We start from the raw sequence: 18017 nt of genomic DNA on the forward strand, positions 1-18017 counted from the left end.
ATGCGAGCTGCTGGCTGGCTTTGGGGATGGAGAGCGGGATCAGCGGTGTGCTGCGGGGTGGCAGAACAGCTCCCTTCGGAGCAGACACGCATTCTCACTGCTCCCTGCGAGCTGGCGCTCGGGGAGGCTTTGCAAATCGTGCAGCCATGTTACACAGCCACAATTATTCCCCTCTCTCCCCCTCTCCTCCCCGTTTAATTTTGCTGTGAATAAGGCTAAGTCTGGTGTTTCTCGTTTGCATCTGCCGATGCACCAGCCAGCCATGTTTTTCCTATGATTATGTGCTGTGCGGGTCTTGCTGGGAATGCAGAGATGTTCGCTGTCCTTTTGGAGTCAAGCCCTTTACCTCTCCTCCTAGGAAAAAAAAAAAAAAAAAAAAAGGAAATATCTGTAGCATGGTGCATGGATTTCTGTGAGCGCTGGGGACGCGGGTTGCAGGGCTCGTTTGGAAGCAGGGGGAAGATGAGAGCTGAAGGCTCCCCAAATCCCCTCACCCACCAAATTTGAGTCTTTGTATAAAAATAGGTGTTGTCCCATATCACCCTCCCCAATCCTTACCCCCTCCCATATTCGCATCTATTTTAAAGTGTTGATTAAATTAAGCTATGGCTCAGCTGGAGAAAACTAAGAAGGAAAAAGGATGAAAAGGATGGCCTTTTGTGTGGAGATCTTTTGTGCGGCTCACCCGCCCCCCTACAGCTTCCCGGGGTAGTACCAGCAGCCTTCAGTTTAACTGGCTGCTGCCTGCAAAAACAGCTTTGCAGAATTTTGGGGAAGGGGCGCGGGGGTAGGGGGAGCTGCGCTGTGTCTGCTTGCAGCGTGAGAGAGATGTTAAATGGGATTGAGAATCTGCAGACTGGAAAATGCCGCACAATTTAACGGAAAGGGTATTACCTGCAGGGATTAACCCTATTTACTGACAGTCTCCTCTTTCTTCTTCTGCACTTCACACTCGCTGTTGCGTTTCTGCAGCAGGAGCCTGGGTGCTTTGGAGCACCGGAGTGATTTTACCTGACACGTTTGAGAAATGCCCTGTAAATGCCTTAAAACCCGAGTGTTCCATTTCTCCTCGAAGGAAGTGTTAGAAGGTGTTGTCCCTCCCTGCAAGACGTGTTGATCAGCAGGTTATTACACCTTATGAACTTTTATGAATGAGTATAGAATTCACTCATTGTGAATATTTCCCCACTTTTCCCCACTTCAAAGTGCTTCTGCCCCAAATGTATCTATGTGCAGTCCTGCTTGTAAGGATTGCCACTTTTGGGGTCACAGCTGGTTTGCTGCGGTGGCATTCATGGTTATATGTTGTGGGAGGTGCTAGGTCTCCGGGAGAGCCCTGGCATTCCCTTTTGCTTGAGGAAGTGCTGTTTTATCCCCACAAACACATATAGGTCGAGATCCTGGTGAAATGGGGGTGATGTGAAGCTGTTCGTTGCCTGCACTGGAGGGTGGAGCATCTCTTTGATATTAATCTTAGTTTCAGGCTCTGCTGTTTTAAAGATGTGGGGAAGCACAATACCTTGGGCACTGTCTCCCTCTGGACACTCAGTTCAGGGGTGCTTGTATTGCTCTGCCTTCCTTCATCTCTGCAAACTCACACCTGAATACAGAAATTTGCCTTCACAGCCAGAGCTGAGCATGTTGTAAATTGCAATGTGCCAATATGGGCTTGTATCTAAAACCTGACTTTCTCTATCTCATTGTAAAAACTAGGAGTAGCTTTGGATACACATCGCTCATCCTTGCAGGAATATGGGGGTATCATTGTACAAACATTTTCCAGGGTTTCAGAGGGAGTGGAGTGGGTCCAGGCCATTCCTGGAGGGACCTAAACCCTAACCCAGCAGCCTCAGCTTTGTTGTTCAGGATGTCGCTGCTTGATTAATCCCTTTTCTTGTGGGATATGGGCTGAGCAGAGATTGGCTATTGTCAATGTGAATTATGGAGTGGATGAGCATGTCATCTGTTGCTTTTAGTGGTATGCACTCTAAAATACTCATGCAGGCAGTTGAAACAAGCTGAAAGACATCTGAGGGAAGGAAAACAGCAAAAATTGTGGAACCTCAGGTTGCCTATGAACTGTCTCACCAGAGGGGGATGCTTTATGGGGATTCAGATGCCTCTGCTAGGTTAACCACATGAAAACATAAGTCTGACTCAATTATCAGTAGGGTAAAAAAAAATTCAGCTGTCCTTTTAAAAACAACAGCAACAACATATCATTGCATAGAAAGGCAGTTTTAATTTTCCAGTTTCTGGGTAAATTTCCAACTATGACTTTTATCTGCTTTTTGTTTGCCTTTGTTTTTCTCCCAGATGAAAGCAGGTGAACATAGAAATGAAACAATGCGATGAACTGCACATAGAATATTGCAAATGAAAAGTGTAAAGTATAAAATTTTTTAAAATGAAAAATAAAACCCTCTTTTTTGCTGTCATCTGCCTTGAAGGCATAATTAAAGCTAGGACTAGTTTTCAGGCAGAGCAATGATTTTCAGCTTGATGGTGTCATTTTTAAGCCCTCACTTGTTTCTTTGCCAGTGACTGGCATCTGGACGGATGCATGATTGGAAAGCCAGTTTGCAATATGAGGTGCTGTGTTTCAGCTGTCCCTTCACAGTGTATTTGAAATACTGGTCTTCATGTGTCTTCTGGCATTTTGTAGGATGGTGAGGTTGTCATACCATTTTTTTAGGTTTCAATTTAAAAGAAAAAAAAAGGAAAGAAAAAGCTTTTCAAGATTTTGGATAGTAATAAGTAGATAAAAAAACAAACAAACGCTCCATGCGACTACCTAAAAGAGTTTCACCCATGATGATGATCTGCTGTATAGGTTGTCACTCTGCTTAAATTCCACAGCAGAACTGTGACACCATCTGTTCCCTTTCACTGTGTGCAAAAAATGGTTTCCTTTCATTAGCATTAAGCTGCATAAAGAGACTGGAGATCTAGAAATATCCCAGTCTTTCCCTGACACATACCTTCTTATGACAGAGTTCATTGCAAACATCACTCCTATGCCTAAGAGAATGGGAGAGTTTTAGTTATATTTTATTAAAGATCTTTGAATAGCAGGGAAATAAAATAAAAAATCACCCCATCCATATATTGCAATGAAACCAGAAAGCTTTCTGAGATGTGTTAAGATGATGTTGATTCACAACAGCTGTCTTTACTATTGCATCCCCTGAAGGCAGTAGGGCTGCTGTCTGCCGGTGTTGGTGGTATCTGGACTGCTCTGGGACCTTTGGGATGCAGTGATTTTCTCAGTGTGGGTCAAACCCCACTGTGGCCATCCTCAGAATGTGACATTTTATCTTACAGGAGTCCTCTTTTCACTAAAAAATCAGATCAGAGACCTCTGCAAAATCTTTGTAAGGTCCTCAGATGTAGAAATGTGCTGAACGTTATGCATTTTGCTTTCATTATCTCTTTTCATTGGCCACACTGTGTTTTAATGTTATTTTAATGTCAGTGCAGTGACCTGTTGGACACATCACAGAGATGTGAATTCAGCGCTGCCCTGTTGCAGGCTCATCCTCTGGCTACCAGGATAACCTGGTAGATAAATGCTAGGCAGAAAAAATCAACATCATTGTTCTCTGAAATACTATCTATATGTAAATCTGTGGTGCCATTTATTCCCCTTTAAAAGTTGCAAAGCACTTTCAGCTCCCGTTTAGTGGTTGTTCCCTCTGAATTACATGAAGCAGTGAGAGAGGTCAGCCAATGCTGTCCTGTGGGAATGAAACCTCTTTTTGTTGTTGTTTCAATAGGCTGCTGCAAATAACATTGGAGATGCAGCGAACATAGAGCAAGGCAAGCCACCAGAGTTGCACTGCATACCCAGTGGATCTCAGCATAAAATATTAACCAGGCACTGCAGATCTCAGTTGTCATCTCCTTGTGTGGAACAAGGCACAGAGCCCCACTCTGCCCCTTCCTCCCAAAGGTCCCAGAAGTAAAATATTTGTTAGCTGTGCTTAATAAAGACACCTGACTGAGCCCTTCTCTGGGAAGAGTCTCTCAGCATTTTGGGTCAGTTTTAAGGGTCAGACTTCAGAGCTTGATAAGCACAAGCCTCAGCTGGAGGGAGTGCAACCTACTTGGTTTAAGCTTATGCCAACTGGTGAAATCCAGTTCCCTCAGATTTTTGTAATGACTTTTGTAATTTTTAAGTCATGTTTGTCATGACTTAAAAAATGGTTTTGCCCAATTACCTTTTAGTGATTCTTATGTCCTTTAAGCCCCATTAGTTCTCATTTCTCTTTTTCAGTGGTGAAAAGAGCATTGTTGCTCAGGTGCATTTTGAAACTTCAGTTCTGGTGGCATGTTCCATTCCAAACCAATTTAATACCACCACAGCTCTTTCTCTGCAAGCTGGCAGGCTGAGGTGAATGAATTATCAAGGTGTAGGAACTTTGCTTGTCATGCAGTCACAGGGAAAGGCTCCTAAAAGAAGATAGACTCTTGGATTTGGTGTTGTCTGAGCAGCTGGTAATTTCTTCTTCATCCATCTAGTGAGGGCCTGCTAGTTCTTGGTCAAAAGAACAGCATGTCCTCAACATAAAGCATGGTTTGGTTGGTGAGTTTATGCCTTATAAAGAGACTTAGGTCTGTAGTATGCTGTTGTGCATGACTTGTTTTCTTACAGATGGGGTTGGCATGAGCTCTTCTCCACCAGGGCCTTCTCTCCACCTAAGCAGCAATTTGCATTAAATGTGTCAGAGCTGAATAAGTTTTAAATTTTTCTCCTGTTGCAAAATAAAAGGTTGGATTTTTACTACTCAGATTAATTAGGGGGAATTTGACTACAGCAGTATCATGACAACGGTAAAAGAAAGGCAGGTCTTTGTAACTGACTAGGCTGTGAAAGTCCTGGGAGCAAAATTAATCCTCTGCAAAGCGATTCTGATTTGGGGAAATCCCCAGGAATGGCTCCTCTGAATTCTTGCCTGAATCACATTGCTTCAAGTCACAGTTCTTAAGATGGCCTACAAAAATATGGAATCTAATTTGTGGCAGCAATTTATGATCCAGTGTGTAAGGAACTGATTTGAGATAGAGACTGAGGAGGGAGGATGTGTTGGGATTCCAAATGCTGGGCTGCAGGTTTTGCTCATCATGACATGGAGTTAGCACCATCCTTCCAGCCTGTCCTGGCACAGAATTGCCCCTGTGGGGTCCCAAGGACAGTTGAGCTTTCTGGCCAAGTGTGAGTGAGCTGCATCCTGCCACGCCAGTGATGGGTGGGTACCCGAGATCCAGTCCAGCCAGGGGAGAAAAATGGTGTTATTAGAAGGAGGTTTGAGGAGGGGTAGAGCCATAATGCTGAAATGTACTGAATATCCCCCAGTTATGCTCTGAAAAGAATAAAATCTTCCCCTCAGTGTGTGTTGCTGCATCTTGCAGATGTATTGAAAATCTGTGTTAGAGCTGTGAGCAATTAACACATTTCCTGGGGACACATGGAGAGAAACTAAACTTGCATGTGATCTTCCACGGTTCTGCCTTAATAGATCTTGGCTTTACCTGTGATTTAAAATGGATTTACTGACACACAGCAATAGTCAAGTGGTGCTGCTCTGGCTGTGGGGAGAGGGTTCATGGTGCCAGTGCAGGCTGCTTACATCCCTGATTTGAGTAATTTGCTGGGATGCTGTGACTCTCCCCATTGCAATGGATACAGACTTTGACTCCAATTCAGACTGACAGTTTTCACCTGGAAAAGGGTGGTTTGGCTTCTCTTTATGGTGATGCCTTCAGAAAAAAACACAGGTAATGAGTACAGTTGAATGGGAAACAATTTTCCTTCCTTCTGTTTTAAGGAGCAAGAACATTTTTATAAGTTCAAGACCTATTTTTGTTGAACAAAAACGAGACACAAATTAAAAACAACCCTCACTGCAGACAAAACACATGCCAGGGAGAGAATGGGAGAACTGGCCTTTAATAAACTGGGTTGGTGGTACCACCCTGCTCCTGGAGCATGGAAAGCACATCCAGTTTGTGCACTGCTCAGTGGAGACAGGTGCAAAGCAAAAGGGAAAGGACTGGGTGAAAGTCTGCATGAGGGAGAAACAGGGAAGAGGATTTCTTGGAGAAGAGGGAAGGGTGGAGATGAAAAGCAGTAGAGCAACTCTTCTGATCTGGGGAATGTTTCTCAGTGTGGCATGGAGGAGGAATAGAGATAGTTGATTTTTTGGAAGAAGGCTCTCAGTCTCAAGCTTTAGAGATTTGAGTTTGATTTAAGATTAAAATTATGTGATCTGAACATATCGGTGACTTTTCTCTGAAATTAGAGTCCCTGAGAACTCTTGGATGCTGTGCATGTGCTAAGACCTCATTCAAAACATTCAAACATAGATTTTAGTACTGTGCTGGATTGAGGCCACCATGATAAATAAAAATGTTAATGATTTTCCAGGCTCATACTTAAAATTCAGTGGTGGAAGTTTGCAAACGGATTGTGCAGATTGCCAAATTAGGTCCAATTACTCAAATTTAGATGAGCTTAGCATAAAACATACAAATGTGTTCAATGCAGTATTCTGCTTAGGTCTGTGATTTCATTTCACCAGGCTTATATTTGCATGAGTTCATTAAAATTGGTTCCATTTCTTTTTTCCCTTAGCATTGCTTTGAAAAAGTGGTATTTAAGCTGGGGAAAAATAGTAAAGAACAGACTTGTAATTATAAAATGAAGCTAACTGGAGTCATGCAGCACTGGTGTGGTTCATTCTGTCAAAAAGGCAACTGGAGAGCTCATTGCTGAGCCCAAAGTTCAAACTGACCACTCTTTATTGAAGGTTCCTGGTGTATAAGTCAATTAATTGCAACCTTCTACTCCATGGTTACCCAGTCTCTGAAAAAAAAAATTCCACTTCAGCAGGACAGCTCTTGGTTTGTATTCTAATTAATATTTATTTTTCATTAAAAATAAGAACTTGAACAAGGAAGCACTGCTCCTCTTCTGTTTGTTAATCCTTTTGGACAAAAAAACCCCAAAAAAACCCCAAAAACAAGTAGTCTCAGCCCAAACGAGAAAATCTCCAGACAGACTAAAAGCTTTAATGAGGTTGTTACCTCTCTCTAAAGCCACACAACCCTTTCAAAAGGTGATGGCCTGGCATCTCCTGGAAGATGGAGACATGCCTACTTGTCTGTATTAATGGCTTTATTAATTGTTGTATAATGTATCCAAATGTCAGAATAATATTTATGTTTATTTAGAAGTACCACTTAGTGCTCCAGTAAATTATGGTTTGTTATTTGGAAGTTATTTTACCTAGTTCATGGTCCAGATGTGAGAAAGCACACTTACTTTGCATGCAAACCCATTTTTTCAAAAAGAGCTGTAATACAGCTCTATACCCCCTGTATGTGTATCTGTACTGGCATAAGAAAGAATTATCCGTGCTGTGAGTCTGAATGCTTTTAAATAGCAGTTTAAACAATAATCTCCAGCAGTCTCAAAGAAACCCTAATGTTTAATAAATTGGTAATGAGCTGCTTAAAAAGTGTATTATGGTATCATAACAGCAACTTTGTAAAGATTGCAAACTGTTTTTCTGCTGCAAGCAGGTTCTGACAGTCTGCTCTCACTCAGCCTTCTCCAAAGAATGGGTTTCAACTTGAAATTCCTTGTGTGTGATGGGAGGGGGTTGTTCACTTCTCCCAGTCCCTGTGTGCTGAGTGTGACTGCCCAAGGTGTTTCCTCTCATTCTCATGTTTTGTCAAGATGTAGTGATTTTGTTTTTGAAAAAGTGTTCTGGCTCCTGGGTAAAATGGAGTATGTCAGAAATTGTTTAGTATAGGAGAAAAAACCTTGTTGTTTGGTTGGCTGCCATGACAGTTATGCAGGTGTTTTCAGAATAGTGGGATTGTTTGCAGGATGTAAAAATTCCTGACAAATCCTCTCTGACCTCGGTAAACCGTGTAAACCTTAGTTACCGCTGGGTGTGGGAGCTTAAATACCTTACTGTAGTCATAAAATCAGCCATGAAAATAGCATCTGATCTCTGGAGAGTCCAGAGTGTCCTATTTCCCCACTGCTTCCCAGTCCAGCACTCTTAATAATCAGCGTGTGCTGGATGTGCCTTTGTTAGTGCAGCCCCTCTCGGCGTAGGTGCTCCTGTGCTTCTCCCGCCTGGAAATGGGAACAGTAGCTCCATTATTTGTGGAATCATTCCTGGTGAATGCTAACATTGCAGCCACTTCCTTCGAGTGCCCTGGTGCTGTCAGTGTGAGTTTTCACAGGGGGAGATGCGAGTTTGTGGGGAATGCAGTTACATTTTCTGTTTCCACGCTGTCACCACCAAACCAGGCAGGGCAGCCTGGGCAGGAGCGTCTGGCACAAGTGGTTCTCAGTTGCTTCCTCCGTGAAAGCTGTTGCTTATTCATTTCATTTGTTTCTCTGCTGTAGTTTGGAATAAAACCCCCTAGAAAATACAGGCCTCCAAGTGATAATTGTGTGAAGTTTTGAGGCTAACTTCAGTGGCTGAGCTGTGAAACAGAGAGTTGTAAATAAGGGCTGCGCTTCCCCTTGGACAGCAGTCTGGAGTGAACGTTCCAGCGATTTCTCTCCGTCTGTCACTTCCAGCCACGCGCTGATTGTATCGGTCTGAGTTGCCTCATGTAAAATAAAAACTATATTGCTATTTTTTCCATGGCTCCCAGGAATGCAGGGAGCCTTCATGGGACAGGCAGTGTGCCCTGGCTGCCACCAGCCCTGTCCGTGGGACAGCCAGGCTCCCTGGCCGTGCCTGCCCCGCACGCAGAGCTGCGATGTGTTTGAGTTCAGTGGGAGCCAAGGTATTTGACACCTCTGAAAAATGAGGTTTATATCAAATAGACTGTTCAGGCACCTTATACAATAGGAGTCTTTGGGCTTTCCCATTTAAAACAAGACACCAAACTGAGGCACAGGAGGCGGCTGCAAAACCCTGAAACCTTCTAATGTTTGGACCGAGATTGCTCTGCCAGGCTGGTGCCCTGCTAGAGAAGCAGGAGGGACAGTAAAAGTAACCAAAACAGTCACTGAAAAGAACATTTAATCTGGACTCTTCTAATCAGACATGCTTTGAGGCTTCTCTCTGCCTTTGGAGGTCAGAAGGAGCTCCCAAAATTTGGCCAAAATTCATGTGATGGAGGGCAGTGTTACCTGAAAACCAGGTTTTGTTGTGATGGAGGTATGGGGGGCAGATATGGTCCAGATAGCATGAGATCTTCTGGGTGTCACCTCCTTCACAAGGAAATACAGGACATTTCATCTGTGAGGACTGGCTTGCTGTGTGCATCACCCTAACTTGTGTTATGGGTTTTTGTGCTATTCCTCCACGAGAAGGCTCTGAGCTGATGTCAGTGTATTAACTCTGGAATGTCTCTCTTTTGTCTTCCACCTTGAGATTTAGTGGATTGCAGGACTTGAAATATTACTTGGTCTTCCTGTTTAAGTGAGATGCATCAGGGCCATCTGTATTTCCTCCAAATTTATGCAGAAGTAATGCTGCAAGTCCTTGCATTTCTAGAGAGAGAAATCAGGGCCATCAGTGCTGTGCACTTGGGCACATTAGAGGTTGGCCTAATTCAATGCAATTTATGAGATAAAATACTATGAGTTTTCTTAGGTTTGTTGAGAAACCAAGTTAAATCTTTACATAAATATTCAATCTGTGAAACTCTTGGGGTGTGGCTTAATGGGCAAAGTACAGCAGCCCAGGTATGTAGGTGGTGGTCACAGAATCTGACCTTCTGTAACCTTGGGAAGCTTTTCCTTTTCTGTAAAATAGGGATAACAATACATCTCTGCTTTAGCAAAGTGCCTTTAAGGGACCTGATGAAGTGCTACATACAGCCAGGCCAGGGTAAGAGCCTTTATCTGCTGTGTCAGTTATTCCTATTCTAAGGCAGGCTGCTAGGGGAATAAACAGAACCTGCTCCTCTGTGTTACAGAAGTGCCCAAGTTCATGTCTGGTCTATATTTAAACATGCACTTACATGTTTTAAGACATACTTCTTTACCAGTCTTGTTATTAAGCACATGTGCCTTTTATAGTGTCACTGGGACCATAAAGTTTGAATGCTGGATGCAGAAAGGGGGGAACAAGAAAACCTTTTAACCTGCACGTTATTAGAAATCCATTTCAGATGATCCCCATGGAAATGTTACTGATAAGTTTTGTTTCTGAGGGCAAACAGTTACTAGTCATGTTTTTTTTAAGAAAGGAAATGCTATGAACTGTGCAAAGCCTAATGAAGGGGAAGTGGCTGATTTATTGTAAACAGTTATAGCTTTCTGATGTTGCCCGGATTTTATGTTAATCTTGTTGTGTGGACTGTGTGTTGGGAATAATTGAGAAACATGGAGGAGTGAGTAGCTTTTGTAGTCCATAAATTACTGGCTAGTGAGTGTAGATTATAGTCTTGATCAACTTCAGCACCAGTTTCTTTTATAACTTTTCCAGAATTTTAGCCATTTTAATATACCAAGTTATGGTACATAATAAAGTTCAGAATAGAATTGTGTCCTATAGAAGATTGCTTTAAAGGAGGGATTCCTTTAAACCTGAAGAAGAGAGGACAGGAGGAAGTGAAACATTAAAGAAAACCCAGACTATGTAAAGTGTGAATTCTCTCATTTGAATTCTGAGCATATGTTTCTTTAGATATAAAGACATACAATGGCAACAGCACTGCTGTATTTCCTGCTATTGCAGAAACTGGGAATGCCACATAAGACCTTCCATGCTGGGAATGATCAAAAGCCTCCCCCAGGTTTTTGGCTCATCCTTTGGTCTTAAAATGCCTTTTGAAGGCAACATATGTGGAGGAAGTAAGAGCAGAGGACAAGGTGCCAAGGTTTCTGTGTGATGCCCGAGCACCACTGAATTCCTGGAGCAGCTGGGTGCAGGGGGGGTGAGCACCTTTGGGCAAGCTTTGAGGTGCCTTCCAAAGCCCTGCCTTTGCTGCAGGATTGTCACCAGCTCCTTTTGTTTTCCTCTCGGCCTTTACAGGGGCAAATGAGCAGTGAATTTTGCATGATCCATAGGTTATCTCTCCACAATGACTCCTGATCAGAAAAAGGCACTATGTAGCTCCTAAACAACAATTTAATGAGAGTTCTGCTATTTTATGGGAGTTCTGCTGCAGTCTTTTAGGGGGAGCACAGCAGAATGTACCAAGCTCAAACTTGTACCTGCAACATCTTTCTTTAGTAACAGGTATTGACACATTAAAAAGGGACTTTAAAGGTTCATTATGTAAATCAATCCTAGATTTCAGAGAAGATTGGCCTTTCTGTAACTTTTCTTTGAACAGTAAAGTATGTGATTTGTATAGAAAGTATATGGTCGTGATAACTGAGATACACTTATCATTACTACTTGAATTCACCATCTCAGCTAAACTTTGAGCTTGTGACATCTTCTGCTTAAAAAGAAAAAAAAAAATTATATGTTCAGCATAAGAAAGTTCTTCTCTTCTGCTTTCTATCCAGAAATTAATCTTCCACATTATATATTTCTAATATCACCCAGGTAGCTGTGAAATCCTCCTTTTTTCTTACAAAATTCCATGTGTCAGAGCTGAGGACAGGATGGGCGTGGATTTATGCTGCACTGAGCACAACTCTTCTAGATGCCAAGATGCTGGGTGTTTAAAAAGGTTACCTAGAGAGTTCAGGAAACAAGAACTTTATGGTACAGAAGCATGGAAAATTTTACCTACTCTATGAGATGCTCACCTCTAGACTTAAGAGAGAGCTGTGCAATCAGACTTGAAAGCTGTAACATTTAAAAGCTCTTTTTTTTAGTGTTTTATTATTTCCTGCTGAGCTCCTACATTGATGTAAAAACATGTCCTGTTACAATGCATGTATTTTTATTAAACCAGAGTCTTTCTAATTTTTCTGTGCACCAGTGCAGAAGAAGGAAAAGCTGCAGAGGGCTTCAGCAGTCTGCTGCTGGGGATGGCCTCTGTGTCTCCAGATGGGCTGTGAGAATAAAGGTTGTGTGGTTTGTAACAGCTGAGGAGTCCCACTGGTGATGGTTTGAGCACGGCTTAAACTTAAAGCTAAAGAAGACAGCGCGTGTACATTGGCCAGCATATTTGAAGCCCTCACACTGTTTTTTATTCTTAGTTTAGTGTGGGGTAGCCTGAGAAGGGCCCATCAGTCACAGGTTGGAGCTGTGCTGGGTGTGAGACACTCAGCATGAAATCAAATATGGGAGATTGCCAACAAGATATGATGCAAACTGGTGTAGACAGGAAGGGACTCTGTGAAACAACCTGTTGGGCAGTAGCTGGTGGTCCTGGCACCTTGACAAGCCACTAGCTGCCAGGAGGGGCCTTGGCTTTTAGACCATTATGGACAAAGAAGGCTGAGAAACCACAGCATGGATGGCTGCTCAGCACCTCTGCCTACCTGTGTTACTGTGAGCACTGGGGTGGGATGGATGGAGCAAACACTGCTGGTGGCAGAGGGATGGAGTGAGATGTCACTGGATATTCTACAACATTAAATAGCAATGTGTAAGAGACAAGGCATGTGTTGACTTAGTAAGATCTCATATTAACTAGTGTTTAAAGATCTCTCTTTTTAGAAAGAGGTTCCACTTTGCTTTTCTCAGTGGATTCTCTTTGAATTTCTCAGTTGCTGTATCCACACCTGGGTTGATTTTTACTGTGAGGGTGGTGAGGTACTGGGAACAGGTCACCCAGGGAGACTGTGGATTCCCCATCCCTGGCAGATTGATAAGGCCTTGATCATCCTGGTCTAGTGGGAAGTGTCCCTGCCTATGGCAGGCACAGCTGGACTAGGTGATCTTTAAGGTCTATTCCAACCCCTTAAGATTTTATTATTCTAAATGATTGTCAGTTGGGCTCTCAATGAGCTTACTACAGCTCTCTTGTAAACTCAAAAGCAGCGGAAGCAAAGGTAGAAAGAGATTTTGTGCCATAGCTCTACTTTTTCATTCCTTCTGCTTCAGGAAATTTTGAATTTTCTCCACCTTTCGCCCTTGGCACTCTTCCATGTTGTTTTTAATTTCAAAGCAACATGGTGCTTTTTTCTCAGCTGGAAGAGTTGGCACATTGTTCTTTTGTGCAACTGAGACAATAAACTGCTGTATTAATCACTTCACACAAGGTAATAAACAATAGCAGAACTGTTGCTTTTCCATCTCAGGTTTTTACTAAAATAATCCAGCTTCCTGAAGGCTTTAGAAGTGGGAATATAAAACTGAATTTAAGTCTCTGTCTTTCCTAGTGTCTTCTGCCTGACCTTGCACCATGTGGGATACCAAAAATCTAATTGGCAGTGTAATTACTAAAATGTGTTCTTATTTGGAAGCAGGATTGTAGACAAACTTTGTGTCATGTACCTGGTAAAGTCTCCTTCAGCTGTGGGGAAAAGAACAGTCCCTGGCATCCTGAGCCATATGGCTTTCTGTGAGATGTTGCTAGGTGCAAGCTGCCTTTCTTCTCTGGCAAGATTAAAGGGAAAAACAAACTGGGATTGCCCTTTGGAGATGGTTATTGATAGGATGTGAGAAGCCCTTCAAAATTCCTCTTCTCAACATTGCTTGTTCTGCTAACAGTACAAAGCATTGACAACACACCACAGCAGATAAAGGGAATTTGGAAACCACAGGCCCAGACCAGTTTTTCAGAGTTTTGATCTTTTGAGGTTGACACTGTTTTACTGTCCCTACCCACTCTTGTAAACACCATTCTGGGAAAGCACAGCAGGAGCAAGGATTTCAGAGGCAGCACATAAAGCTTCAGGCTGTGGCTTCCCCGGTGTGCCCGAGGAAGATGCTGCAGTCTTTTCTTCTTTCTCTGCTGAGGGATGGGAGACCCATGTAAAGCCTTTGTCAAGAAGATGTTACAATTAGAAGGTGAGCTGCAGAAAGTGAGCATGTGAATGCATTTAGCCCAATGCATAGGCAAGGAGAAGTGAGTTTTTTATTTCACCATATTTAATTGCACAGTTGGTCTAAGGGGGACTTTGCAGTGAGGTGCTGCAGCACAGCTGGGCTTTGGTCAGTGCTAAATGGTGGTAGCTGGATTTAAGCACTTGAAAATCTCAGAAAAACTCACATTTGGTTGTTTACTTTAATTTTTGAAAGAAACAAGGGTAGCTTGCTGGGATTTAAATACGCTTAAAACAAATGCCAGGAATGAGCAATATTTCAGGTTAACAGTTAGCAATGTTAGTGGCAATGTTTCTGTTCAGGGCTGTCTTGAAAGCCAGACACAAAGCAGGAGTGCCTGGAAAGCAGAAAACCACAGCATTTACAGTGGAGAAAGCTGTAGCTTTTCCCTGCTGGGACATGGTGCCCATCAACTCAACAGCTGTTCTGCTCTGCAAGGACACTGCCAAGGTTATTAGTGTCTACAGATTGAGTGGCTTGCTGATGATCTTTTGTGAAGTATTTCATTTCTAGGTGAAGGAAGAAAGAGTGAATAAATTGCTTTATCTCTTGTCAGAGCTCTTCTTTATGAAGTGCAGTCATTCTACTCCCAGTTTGGGATTGGCTTACATATTTTTTTAATTACAAAATTAAAATATTCTAATGATTAAACTGCTCAGGAGCAATAGCAATCTCAAATGCTTAACCAAAAAAAATCAAAAAGCCTGTACTCTTAAGTTTAAATGTGGGTCATGTACACATGAAGTCTATTGCAATATGTTAAAAACAAGGTCACGTCAATATTTCAAGGTATTTCTGCAGAATTTGTGTGGCCTAGTGTGCAACTGCAAGTTCCCAGATGCACCAATATTGCTAATATGAGGGAGGGAAAATGCCAGAGATTCATGGGAAACTGTTGAATTCTTCAAGGACTGGCTGCCCAGAGTAGAATGGGCTTTGGGGAGATTTGCTTATAACAAAAGCCTGCCTGATACTTATCTCAGTGAATTGGGCAGACAGAATTGTAACAGGATCAAGAAGTGATCCTGAGCTGATTCTCAAGTGCTTTGGGTGTTTCTTCACTGTCAAAATTTGCTCTTTTTTTCAATGTCAAACCATGATTTTCATTTTCTTGAATATCACTCAAAATGCATGAGCTGTGAGCATAGAGTTGGCTTCCTACACAGTGAGAATTATATATGCTTATGTGATTTTTTCATTAAAAACAATGGTGGGAAGATTCAAAATTCAAAATTCATAAGAGACATCTTAATAAACACAGATGCAACCCAGAGGACAAGATTTTCCATCCAAATTGTATCAGTAGGAATTTTTAAAACAAAACTTGACCTACATTAACAGTCCCACCTAAAATAGCACACCTTGCAGGTGATTTTCATGTGGTTTCATTTCCTAGCACATTAGTGTGCTGATGGCAGAATTTCTTCTTTAATAATGCAACAGAAGTGTAAGGAAGCAATTTTAACTCAGCTGCCAAGGCAGAGCCAGAGACTCGTGGTTGATTCAGTTGTTGAAAGAAACCTGGATATTGGAAGAGATGGCAGAAGGTGTTGCTTCTGTCTTAGGTGGAGAGAGAACTGTCCTGTGGCAGATCATGGATATGTGATGGGAGAATGTAACAGTGAATCTGAGAAAAAAAACCAAAAACCTTTCCAAATTTGAAAGAGTGTCCAGAGACACAGGAGCAGTGATGGATGAGGGAGAGGAGGGTGGATGCACAATCTCAGTCCAGGATGAAGAAGCTGAGTCTGTCAGGTGAAATACAGAAGGATTTACAGTGATAAGGAGGGGTTGGCACCAAAATTCAGGGCCACTGAGACAGCCAGGCTGGTGACACTGGGGTGATGATGCTGAGTTGGTTATTTTCTGAGGTAGCATTAATCTCACCTTTATTTTGTGCAGAAAACAAAGCATGAACACTATATTTGCCTTCCATGAAGTACCTCTCTGTTGTGTTGTTATGGTGGTGATTTTTTTTTGTTTCTGTTTGTTTTTTGGAGTTTTGTTTGTTTGGCTGGTTTCGTTTGGTTTGCTTTGGGTTTTGTTTGGTTTTATTTGTTAGGTTGGTTTGTTTTGGTTTAGCTATGGGCTTGCTTTGAAAATAACAGGATACCACTTCCCTGAGCTGTACCAAAATGCTTCATCAGGAAGCTGTGTTCAGACTTCAGGAAACAATACTGAAATCTCATATAAGCCTCCAGCATGGGCAATTTCTGAAAAGATCTTGTGCAGTAAGCAGCAAACATGAAGAGGACTCTTTCCATAAATTAGTTTCCCCATATGTTATCCCTTCAGTTATGAGCCTTTTCCATGTTGGATATAAAGCCTTTCTTTTTACTGCATTTTTATCTTACTTATCTGGATGTACCTTGTAGAAAACATTATTTTAACTGCAAAATCTGTGCCTCCTTTTACACAGTGATGTTCTGGGATGTATACAAAGATGATAAGCTGTGAAGTGGCTGCACTGTTGGGGGCTGGACCACTGCCCTAGCATTCATCTCACACTGCAAACATCTGAGCTGATGCTCCAGAAGGCCTTTAAGGCCAATGCAGATAGGTTGGTGCTCCTGGGGCTCATCATGGGGTGGCTGTTGGCCTGAGCAGTGCCCTGCTTTGGGGGTGTGTGTGGTCACTGAGAGCACGGCGAGTCTGAAGCGCTGGCTCGGTCTGAGCCTCTGCCCTGCCAGCAGAAAAGCTGGGTGAGATCAATGCCACCCAGGACATGACCCAAGCTCCACTGCAGCTAATGATGGGTGGACATTAGGGGACTTCACCTTTGTCAGCAGCAGCAGAGGAGAGATTTAAATGGCAGCACAGCAGTAGAAGAGTTTTCCAGCAGATATGGCTGAGTGGCTGCTCTGAAAGCACAGTCCTCTGGTCGGGTGCCCACTCAGTGCTAATAAGGTGGCTTGTGTTGCATTATTTCGTGAGGTGGGTCAAAGGCTACAGAAGATCTTGTTAGTAGCTGCAGGAGGACTATGATATATTCTGATTGTGTGTTCCCTTCTCCCAGAGGAAAACAGTAATTTAGTACTTTTCTCATGGGAACCAAATACTGGAATAAACTCTAGGGTCATGAAATCCAGTGACCCTGTTCCCTCAGGCAAGCACATAATATCATCCCTTTCATAAACTGATCAAATATTTGATCTCGCAGAAACCCAGCAAACTACAGGTTATGCTGACAAAAATAAAACAAGCTTTTATAGGGGAGAAAGAGGCATTGCTCTGTGCCTTTCCTTAGCTCTTTTGTTTCTTGTTTTATGCACTGTGGTGTCAGTACTCAGGGCTTAACTAAGGCTGTAAATATAGATTTTTAAGAGAAGATTTGGATTTGTTTAGTATTTGAACATCTTTGTGCTGTCCGTGGTAATTCTCACCTATTTCCTTGTGGCTTTGAAATGGCAGTTTTGTTTATAAATGGCTTTAAGATAATTGATGAAAGGGGTGATTTGCATGGAGAACAAAGTAGTGCTGAAACTTCTGCAGAGACCTATCCACACCTTTTGGTGCATGGGGAAATGTAACATGAAAAGGGGAAAAGGTTTTTTGTTGGGTTTTTTTACCTTTATTTCCACTTGCCTTTGTTCCTGCCCATGGAGGATGCCCATGAAGCAGAACTGCTCTATTCCCAAGATGATTTTAAAGAAGTAATCAGTTGGTCAAAAGGATTAATAACCTGCATCAGCTTCAGTAAGTGGAATTAGGTCCCAGAATTGATATTCCCCATCATTATAAATGACCTTTCCTTATCACCCTGGAGAGGCAGCTAGCTGTCTTCAAGGGTATGGCCTTGCAGGAAGGCTGGGGTGCAGATCCATGGGCAATAGAGCTGGGATGATAAAAGCAAACCTAAACTGAGAAATAAGTGTAAAGATCTACTGAAGGTTTAGAGATGATCACATGGCTTTCTGTGTGGGTTTTTGGGTTGGCTGGTTGGTGGAATTTTTTTTTTTTATAACTGTAGAAGAATCAAGCACAAAATAACGAAGAGAAGAACTCATTGACTGCACACAAGGAAATTTAATGAAGTCCTCTATAAATTTTATTTATTTTAGGTTAGTTAATGTAAATGAGGTT

The 18017-nt window shown here is 42.4% G+C and overlaps 1 protein-coding gene across 28 annotated transcripts in view; it reads left to right on the top strand.

Moving 5' to 3' along the window:
- The window catches only part of MAGI1 (membrane associated guanylate kinase, WW and PDZ domain containing 1), a 332520-nt gene that overhangs the window by 206602 nt on the left and 107901 nt on the right, over positions 1 to 18017 (top strand). The gene's annotated exons all lie outside the window — the stretch shown is intronic.

Source organism: Lonchura striata, chromosome 12 (genome assembly GCF_050655825.1).
Source record: "Lonchura striata isolate lonStrDom1 chromosome 12, ASM5065582v1, whole genome shotgun sequence".
NCBI classification, from domain to species: Eukaryota; Metazoa; Chordata; class Aves; order Passeriformes; family Estrildidae; genus Lonchura; species Lonchura striata.